At 26.1% G+C, this 9,269-nt stretch overlaps 1 protein-coding gene across 1 annotated transcript in view; it reads left to right on the forward strand.

The window, feature by feature from the left end:
• LOC117174514 (octopamine receptor beta-1R-like) overlaps positions 1-9,269 on the forward strand; it is a 114,744-nt gene that overhangs the window by 93,217 nt on the left and 12,258 nt on the right. The gene's annotated exons all lie outside the window — the stretch shown is intronic.

Raw genomic sequence — 9,269 nt, forward strand, 5'->3', positions numbered from 1 at the left:
TGAAAATGTTTGATTACCGCTCTGAACTCGTTTTTTTTTCATTTTTCTTAACGAACAATTTTTTTTTTCAATTGGTTATAAAAACACGTAAACTCAGAAGATCTGGACTGTGACTACACCATATATCTAGTCGGGAGTGGTGCTGACTGAAAACAGATGATTTGGAGCGATTCGCGCGCCATCTGTTGGTCATTCTAAGCACTTATTGAACTACCCTCGTATTTCATAAAATTCGAGTTTACTGAAATTTCGTGATTGATGAAACATCGTGTTTAATAAAAGTTTGAGTTTGATGAAAGACTATGTTTGATGAAACATCGAGTTTGCTCAAACATCGTGATTAATGAAAGATTACGATTGATACAAAATTTCTTATGATGAAATATTATAATTGATGAATCAGCGTGTTTAATAAAAGATTATGTCTGACGAAATATCGTGTTTGAGAAAGGATTTTCTTTATGAAAGTTCTTGTTTACTCAAACATTGTGTTTGATATTAAACAGGATTTTTGAAGAAAGATCGTGTCTTCTAAAACATCTTGTTTAATATTAAACTCGTACTGTACATTTGATAAAATATTGAGTTAGCTGATATTATGTTTTATGGAAATTTGTAGGGGTGTACAAAAAACTCGATACTCGAAGTTCGAACGAGTCGAGTCGAGCTTGTTAGCTTCCAAGTCGAGTCGAGCTGAGCTCAATCCTGTTCGAGTCGAGCCGAGATCGAGCTTTCCAAAAGCTCGAAACTTTACGAGTACTCGAATGTCTTCGAGAAATCGAAGCTTTCGAGAACTCAAAACCTTCGAGTACTCGAATGTCTTCGAGAACTCGAAACTTTCGAGTACTCGAATACTTTCGATCTACTCGAAAGTTTCAGGCTGCTCGAAAGTTTCACGTTCTTGAATCTTTTGGAATTAACAAGAATTTTTTGAAACTCGATACTCGCAGGTTTTTTCGGATTGCTAACAGCGATTTTGAAATAAAAATTGAAGATTTTTTTGTCCTAAATGGCAGCCTTTAATACAGTTCTTAAGGGCCCCAAAATGAAAATTAAGTTCGTTAACCAGATATTTCCAGCGAAAATTAAAAAACTTAGAGCATTTCCAATATTCAAATAAATTTTGTAATCTTAGAAATGTTTATAAATTTTTAGATTAGACCAAAATTAAAAAAGAGCTTTTTCAAAGTTTGAAATGACATTTTTTTCAGAGTTTTAGACACTTTTGTCAAAGTTTTATATACGTGACTTAAGTGCTTGCAAATTAACCACGTGACTATTCTAATTTCGACAAAAGTTTTAAAAGTTATATGCTTTTCAAGATTTTAAACATTTTCAAAAAATTAAGAAATTTTTTTTTTCTTACATAGATTGACAAAAGTAAATTCAAATTTTTTCTAGATATAAAATACATTTCGAAACTATTCTCATGAAATTTTTCAATTAGTCACAAATTCAAAAAGTTAGATCATTTTCAAAAATATTTTTGAATTTTGATCAAAAATGGCTCGTTAACGAAGGTGTTCTTTCTTTGAGGACCTAAAAAAAGTTTGTCAAATATGCATTTGATCTGCTCATTTTTTCGAGAGTTATCGCGTTTACGGACGGACGGGCCGACATACAGACAGACAGACGTAATCGTAAAAACCAGATTTCCGGATTCAGGGGGTCTCGAAACTCGGAGATCCGTTGAAAAACTGTGATGTGAAATTTCGGACAATTCTAATACTTTCTCAATCATAAATGGTGAGAACGTAAAAATATACTTATTTCTTATATGCTGTTCAAATTTTTATACACCCTTTATTTTTTAAAGATTATTTATTCTCACGCGAAAGTTTGAAAAATGTTATTATTAAGAAATTGTCAAAATTCACGATCAAATTTATGAGTACTACCGTTAAAAATTTTTAATGTTCATAAAAAATTACATTTCCTGTCATTGTAAAAAGTTGTAAAGTAGCCTACAACAGGAAAAAACGACATAATATGCCAAGGAACATTGTAATCGATTTAAATTATTTCGAGTTCTCGAAACGTTCAAGTAGCTCGGAAATTTCGAGACCTCGTCATTTCGAGCATACTCGAGCTCAACTCGACTCGACTCGAAAAAAATCGAGTCCACTTGACTCGAAGTTTCGAGCTTTTTGCAAACCCCTAGAAATTTGTGTTTAATGAACATTGTGTTTGAAGAAAGATTATTTTGGATGAAACATCGTGTTCGGGAAAAGATTAAATTTGATAAAAAAAACTATGCTTGATAAAAGATTATACTTGATAAAATATTATTTGATGAAAGGTTGTATTTGAAGGAATATCGTGTTTTCTAAAACATCTTGTTTGATATGCAATACGAGGTTTGATGAAATATTGTGCTGGCTAGAACACACTGTTTGAAAAGATTTATGTTTTAGAAAATTAAGGTTTGCTGAAACATCTTATTTAATATCCAATACGATTGTTGATGAAATATCGTGTTTGCTGACACATCGTATTTGATGAAACATTTTGTCTGACAAAAGACTACGTTTAATGAATGATTATGTTTCTTGAAATTTTGTGTTTAACAAAATATCATTTTGAACGCAAGTTCTGGTTTGTTTAAACTTTTTTTCAATATTAAATATGATGTTTGATTAAATTTCGTGTTTGCTGAAATGTCGTGTTTCATAAAAGATTAAGTTTGATGGAGGTTTATGTTTGATGTCATATCGTCTTTGTCGAAACATATTGTTTGATGAAAGATCATCTTTTGTAAAAGTTAGTGTTTCCTAAAGCATGTTTTTTCATATACAATATGATGTTTTATCAAAGACTGTGTTTGCTGGAACATAGTGTTTAAAAATAGCTTCTGTTTCATGAAATTTTGGGCTTACTGAAACACCGTCTTTATACTTGACACTATTTTTCATCAAACATAGTGTTTGCTGAAACATCGTGTTTAATGAATGATTATGTTTGATGAATGTTCGCGTTATCTGATACATCATGTTCAATATTAAACAAGAACTTTGATGTAATGTTGAGTTTGCTGATATATCGTGTTTGATGAAAGATTATTTTAATGAAATTTTATGTTTTATAGAAGATTATGTTTATTAAAAGATTAATTTGGATATAACATCGTGTATAATGAATGATTATGTTTGATGGTAAATTATATTTGATGAAATATTGTTTGACGAAAAGTCTTATTTGATATAATATCTTGTTTTGTAAAACATCTGTGTCTGTATTTGCTAAAACATCATGTTTTATATTCAATATAATGTTTCATAAAATACTGTGTTTGCTGAAACACAGTGTTTGATAAAAGGTTATTGTTTCATGAAAGTTCGGGTGTAGGGAAACCTATGCTTAATACTCAAAACGATTTTTGATCAAATATCGTGTTTGTGGAAACATCGTTTTTAATATTAAACATAATGTTAATGTGTTTGATGAAGCATCGTCTTTGATAAAATGTTATGTTTGATTGAATATCGTGTTTTATAATAGTTAGTGTTTGATGAATGTTGATGTTTTCTGAAACATCGTGCTTAATATTAAACGCAAACATTTAATGAAATATTGAGCTTGCAGATATATCGTCTATAATGAAAGATTACGTTCGATTAAAGATTATTTTTGTGGAATATTATTTTTTGGAAGATTATGTTTGATAAAACATTGAATTTGATGAACGATTATTTTGGATGAACATTCATGCTTGATAAATAATTATGTTTGATGGAACATTATATTTGATAAATTAGTGTTTAATTAATGTGGTATTTGATGGTATGTCTTCTTCGCTGAAGCATCGTGTTTAATATATAATACGATGTTTGCTGAAAGATTTTATTTGCTGGAACACAGTGTTTGATAAAAGGCTATTGTTTCATGAAATTTCTTGTTTGTTGAGCAATCGTGTTTAATATTAAAAATGATGTTTGATGAAGTATACTGTTAGCTGAAGCAACATGTTTTATAAAAGATTAATTTTGATGAAAGTTTATGTTTGATAAAATATTTTCTTTACTGAAACATCGTCTTTAATGAAAAATCGTGTTTACTGAAACATAGGGTTTGATGAAACACCATGTTTGATGAAAGTTCGTCTTTGCTGAAGCATTGTCTTTTATACTCAATACGATCACGTTTAATGAATGATTATTTTTTAATAAAGAATAGGTTTCATGAAAGGTTGTATTTGATGGTATATCTTGTTTGTTGTAGCATTGTGTTTAACATTCAACACAATTTCGATTAAATATTTTGTTTGCTACAACGTAGCGTTTGATAAAAGGTTATGTTTCATAAAAAATTGGTTTTACTGAAACATGGTATTTAGTATTCAATACGATTTCTGATAAAAAGATCGTGATTGCTGAAACATCGTGATTGATTAAGCATCCTGTTTAATTAAATTCTATATTTTATTAAATATGATATTTGATCAAAGTTATTATTTGTTGAATGATTATGTTTGATGAATGTTCGTTTTTTTAAACATTGCGTTTAATATTAAACACGAAAGATTGATGAAATATTGAGTTTGCAGATATATCTTGTACATTGAAATATTACGTTTGATGGAAGATTATTTTTATGGAAAATTATGTTTGAGGAAACATTGTGTTTGATGAAAGATTATTTTGGATGAAACACCATGCTTAATAAATGATTATGTTTGATGGTAGATTATATTTGATGAAATATCATTATTAAAGAAATCTTTTGTATTATGAAAGATTATGTTTGATGAAATATTGTTTGATGAATGTTATATCTGATGGTATATGGTGTTCCCTGAAGTATCGGATTTGATATTCAATACTATTTTTGATGGTTTTTGCTGAAACACAGTGTCTGATAAGGATTATAGTTTCATAAAAGTTCGGGGTTAGGAAAATCTTGTGTTTAATATTCAACAAGATTTTTAAATAAATATCTTGTTTAATATGAGATTAGGTTTGATGCAAGTTCTGGTTTCATAAAACATTTATTTAAATAATAAATTTGACGTTTTATGAAATATCGTGTTTGTCGAAAAATCGTATTTGTTAAAAGCTTAAATTTGATAAAAGCTTATATTTCATAGAATATCGTCTTTGCTAAAAAAACGTGTTTGCTGAAACATAGTGTCTGTTGAAATACCATGTTCGATGAAAGTTCGTGTTTGCTGAAGCATCGTCTTTTATATTTAATACGATGATCGTATTTTATCAATGATTATGTTTGAAAAATGTTCATGTTTTCTGTAACATGGTGTTTAATATCAGATCAAAACATCTGACAAATTTTATATTTTTCTGATATATCTTCTTAAATGAAAGATAACATTTGATGAAAGATTATTTTTTACAAAACATCGTGTTTAATAAATAATTATTTTGGATAAAACACCATGTTTTATGGATGATTATGTTTGATGAAAGGTTTTATTTGATGTTATATCGTATTTGTTGCAACGACTTGTTTAATATTCAATACAATCTTTGATGAAATATTGTGTTTCCTGAACAATAGTGTTTGATAAAAGGTTTTGTTATATAAAAATCTGGATTTACTGAAACATCGTGTTTAATATTAAACAGGATTTCTGATCAAATATCGAGCTTACTGAAACATCATATTTGATGAAACATTCTGTTTGTTAAAGGACTACGCTTAATAAATGATTTTTGAGGAAATTTTGTGTTATTAAAATATTATGTTTATTGCAAGTTCCTAAATGTTAAAACATCTTATTTAATATTAAATATGATGTTTGATGAAATGTTATGTTTGCTGAAACATCGTCTTTGAAGAAAAATAGTGTTTAATGAAACATAGGGTTTGATGGTAGGTTATGTTTCATGTTTCGTGGTTTGCTGAAGCATCGTGTTTGATGAAACATTGTGTTTGATGAAAGATTGTGTTTGATAAAACATCCTGTTTTATGAATGATTATTTTGAATGAAATATCGTGTTTGATTAAAACTTTTGTTTTATGAAAGATTATGTTTGATGAAATATTGTTTGATGAAAATTTGTATTTAAAAAAATATTATGTCTGCTCAATGTTTATGATTGAGGACATATCGCCTCTGATGAAAGATCATGTTTCATGAAACATCGTGTTGTATTCAAGATTATATTTTGATACAAGATTATATTTTAAATAAAACATCGAGTTTAAATTTGGATGGAAGTGTATATTTTATCAAAGTTTTTACTTGACGAAAGATTTTGTTGGATAAAACACTGTGTTTGATGAAAGCTTATGGAAAGCTTTTACAATATTACTTTTGTAAAAAAAGCAAATCCAGAGAATTTAAACTCTTAAAGTCTCGTATTGAAATTTTGAAAATAAAAAAATTAAAAAAATGAATATAAATTCGTTTGCAACAGTAAAGTATTTGAACTTTCTAACACGCTTGCAGACTGTAATTTTCTCATCCTGTCCCACCGGCACGAACCAATTTCCGGTAGCGAATCAGATAACGCCGAAATGCGCACTTGCCGCAGATATTATATAAAATATGTAAAACGTAAAAGTAGCTGTGAATCACCAGCAAGATTCGATATGAAAAAATCTGATTTCAATACAAGATAACGCTTTCCTGGTCGACTGCAATTTTATGAATATTATCGAACGACGAATTTCTCCTGTATACTTTACATAACCGTTTTCATTTTAAAAAAATAGCTTCAAAGGGAAGAATATTATTTTTAATTTAAAGAAAATATTTATTGACTTAAGAATTAAAAAATAATTTTTTCATCAGAAGAAATTTCTGTGGATCAAAGAAACTTTTCTTTGACTAAGAGCCACTTAATATTTTTTTTTATTATGCAAAGAAATTTTATTTCAATCAAAGAATCATTTTTCTGAAAATGCTATAATATAACTTTTTAATTAATATGAGGTATATTTAACTATAAATCAATAATGAGCACAGAGTGCGAGTTCTGATTTCTGAATCCTACATTTATCCCGAAAGTATTCTCAACAATTTTAGTTTACTAGTCACCCTTTCTGTTTAAAAATTAAAATATTTTGGTCGACAATTTAATTATTAGGTTGTAATTAAACTTTTTGGTTGAAAATTTATATTTTCGGATTTAAAATCTTAATTTTTCGCAGAAAATTCGTCTTTTTGAAAAAAAATTTAACAATTTGGTTAAAGATTCATAATTTTAGATAAAAATTCATCTCTTCAGTTGAAAGTCAATTTCTTCTATCTTTAAATTTTAATATTCTATTTTTAAATGAAAATTTATATTTTTAAGTTAAATATTCAACCAATCGTTTGAAAATGTAAGTATTTTGTTAGATATTTGGCTTTTATGGTAGAAAATGAATCTTTTTGATTAAACAGGCAAAATGTTTTTTGTTTAAATAAAAACTATTATTTTTTCAGTTTTTTGTTAATGCATTAAATGAAACTACCATTTTTTGTTGAAATTTTTTCTTTTTTAAATCAAAATATTATTTTTTGGTTAAAAATTACATTTTACGGTTCTGAATTTGTTAGAAATTCCTTCTTTAGTTAAGTATTTATAATCTTAATTCAAAATTCATCTCTTTCATGGATTTCGTTTTTTGGTTGAAAATTCATGTATTCTGTTAAAAATTGGTCTTTTTTATTTGAATTTCACTATTTTATATTTTCAAAATATACATTTTTTATTTGAAATATCAAAATTACATCTTTCTTGAAAGTTTATTTATTAAGTAAAAGATTGATTATTTTATTTTAAACAATAGAAAATAGTTTTTAATTGAAATCTAAATAATTACATTTTTCTTTAGTAATAATTAAACAATTTTGTTAAAACATCGTTTTTTGTTGAAAAATAATTGTTTTAACTGAAAATGGAATTATTTCATTTTCGTTCAAAAATATAGTCTTTTTGTATAAAATTATTATTCTTCTTTTAAAACTATTCTGCTTGTTAAAATTCGAATTTTTTATAACTTTAAATGAAAATAATTTTCTATTCAAATAACAACAATCAACTTTTTCCTTGAGAGTTAACCTTTTTTGTGTGAATATTTTTTTTTGTAAATCCAACTAAATTGTTAAAAGTTGAAAAACTTTATTAAAAGAAACTTCCCTTTTTTTTAGATTTATCATTTTAATTCAAACTCATCTCTTTGGTTAATAATTGCAAAATTTTATTAAATCATCGTCGTTTTTTTTTTTAAAGAATCTTTTTAACTGAAAATTGAACTATTACATTTTTATTTGAAAATACATACTGTTTTGTAAAAAATTCATCTTCTCCATTGTAAATTATTCTGTTTGTTTTTATTTAACTTTTTATAATTTTCATTAAAAATGTTTTTTAATTAAAATATCAAAAATTACATTTTGCCTTGAGAATACATCCTTTTTGTTTTTTAAATCCAACTAAATTGCTGAAAATTGAACTATTTAAAAAAAAATTATTTTGTTTAGATTCATCACTTTAGTTGAAAACTGATCTCTTCGGTTGATGATTGAACAAGTTTGTTAAAACCTTGTTTTTTTCGTTGATAATGAAATTCTTCAACTGAATATTGAAGTATTTTATTGTTGATTGAAAATATATCCTTTTTGCAAGAAAATTAATATCATTCGTTGAAATTTAGTCTGTTTGATTTCAACTTTTTATCACTTATAATAAAAATATTAAGATTTACATTCTTTTGAGTATTAATCATTTTTGAAAAAATGTATTTTTTTAATCGAATAAATACATAAAAAATATATCCTTTTGCTTAAAATTTTTTAAATTCAGATATTGTAGCAATAATTTATTTTTTTGAAAATCCGACAAATTAGTTGCAATTTTCTTTCTTAGTGATAAGGAACAAATGTTTGTTAAAAACATAAACTAGTTTATTGAAAATATTGTTTAAAAATTCGTCTTTTCTTGCATAAAATTAATCTTCTTAGTTGAAAATTTAAATATTTTGTAGAAGATTCGTTCTTTGGATTTAAAAATTCAACAAATTTATTGCAGTTTTTTTCTTTAGTGGCTAAAATACCATATTTATTAGAAAATTTATCTCCTTGTTGAAAATTTGAGTTTTAAATTTTAAGATCTATATTTGTTATTTTGAAAATTCAACTTTTTAAAATCAAAATGCATATCTTAATGCAAATATCTCATTTTTGGTCCTTTTTGGATGAGGATTGATCTATTTTATTTAAAATGTTGTAATTTTCGGTTGAATTAAACTGTTTTCTATTTAAAATTGAAATCTTTTTTGGATGAAATATAATCTAAAAATTTAAATTTTAAATAAATTAAAA

Source organism: Belonocnema kinseyi, chromosome 6 (assembly GCF_010883055.1).
Source record: "Belonocnema kinseyi isolate 2016_QV_RU_SX_M_011 chromosome 6, B_treatae_v1, whole genome shotgun sequence".
Classification (NCBI taxonomy): domain Eukaryota; kingdom Metazoa; phylum Arthropoda; class Insecta; order Hymenoptera; family Cynipidae; genus Belonocnema; species Belonocnema kinseyi.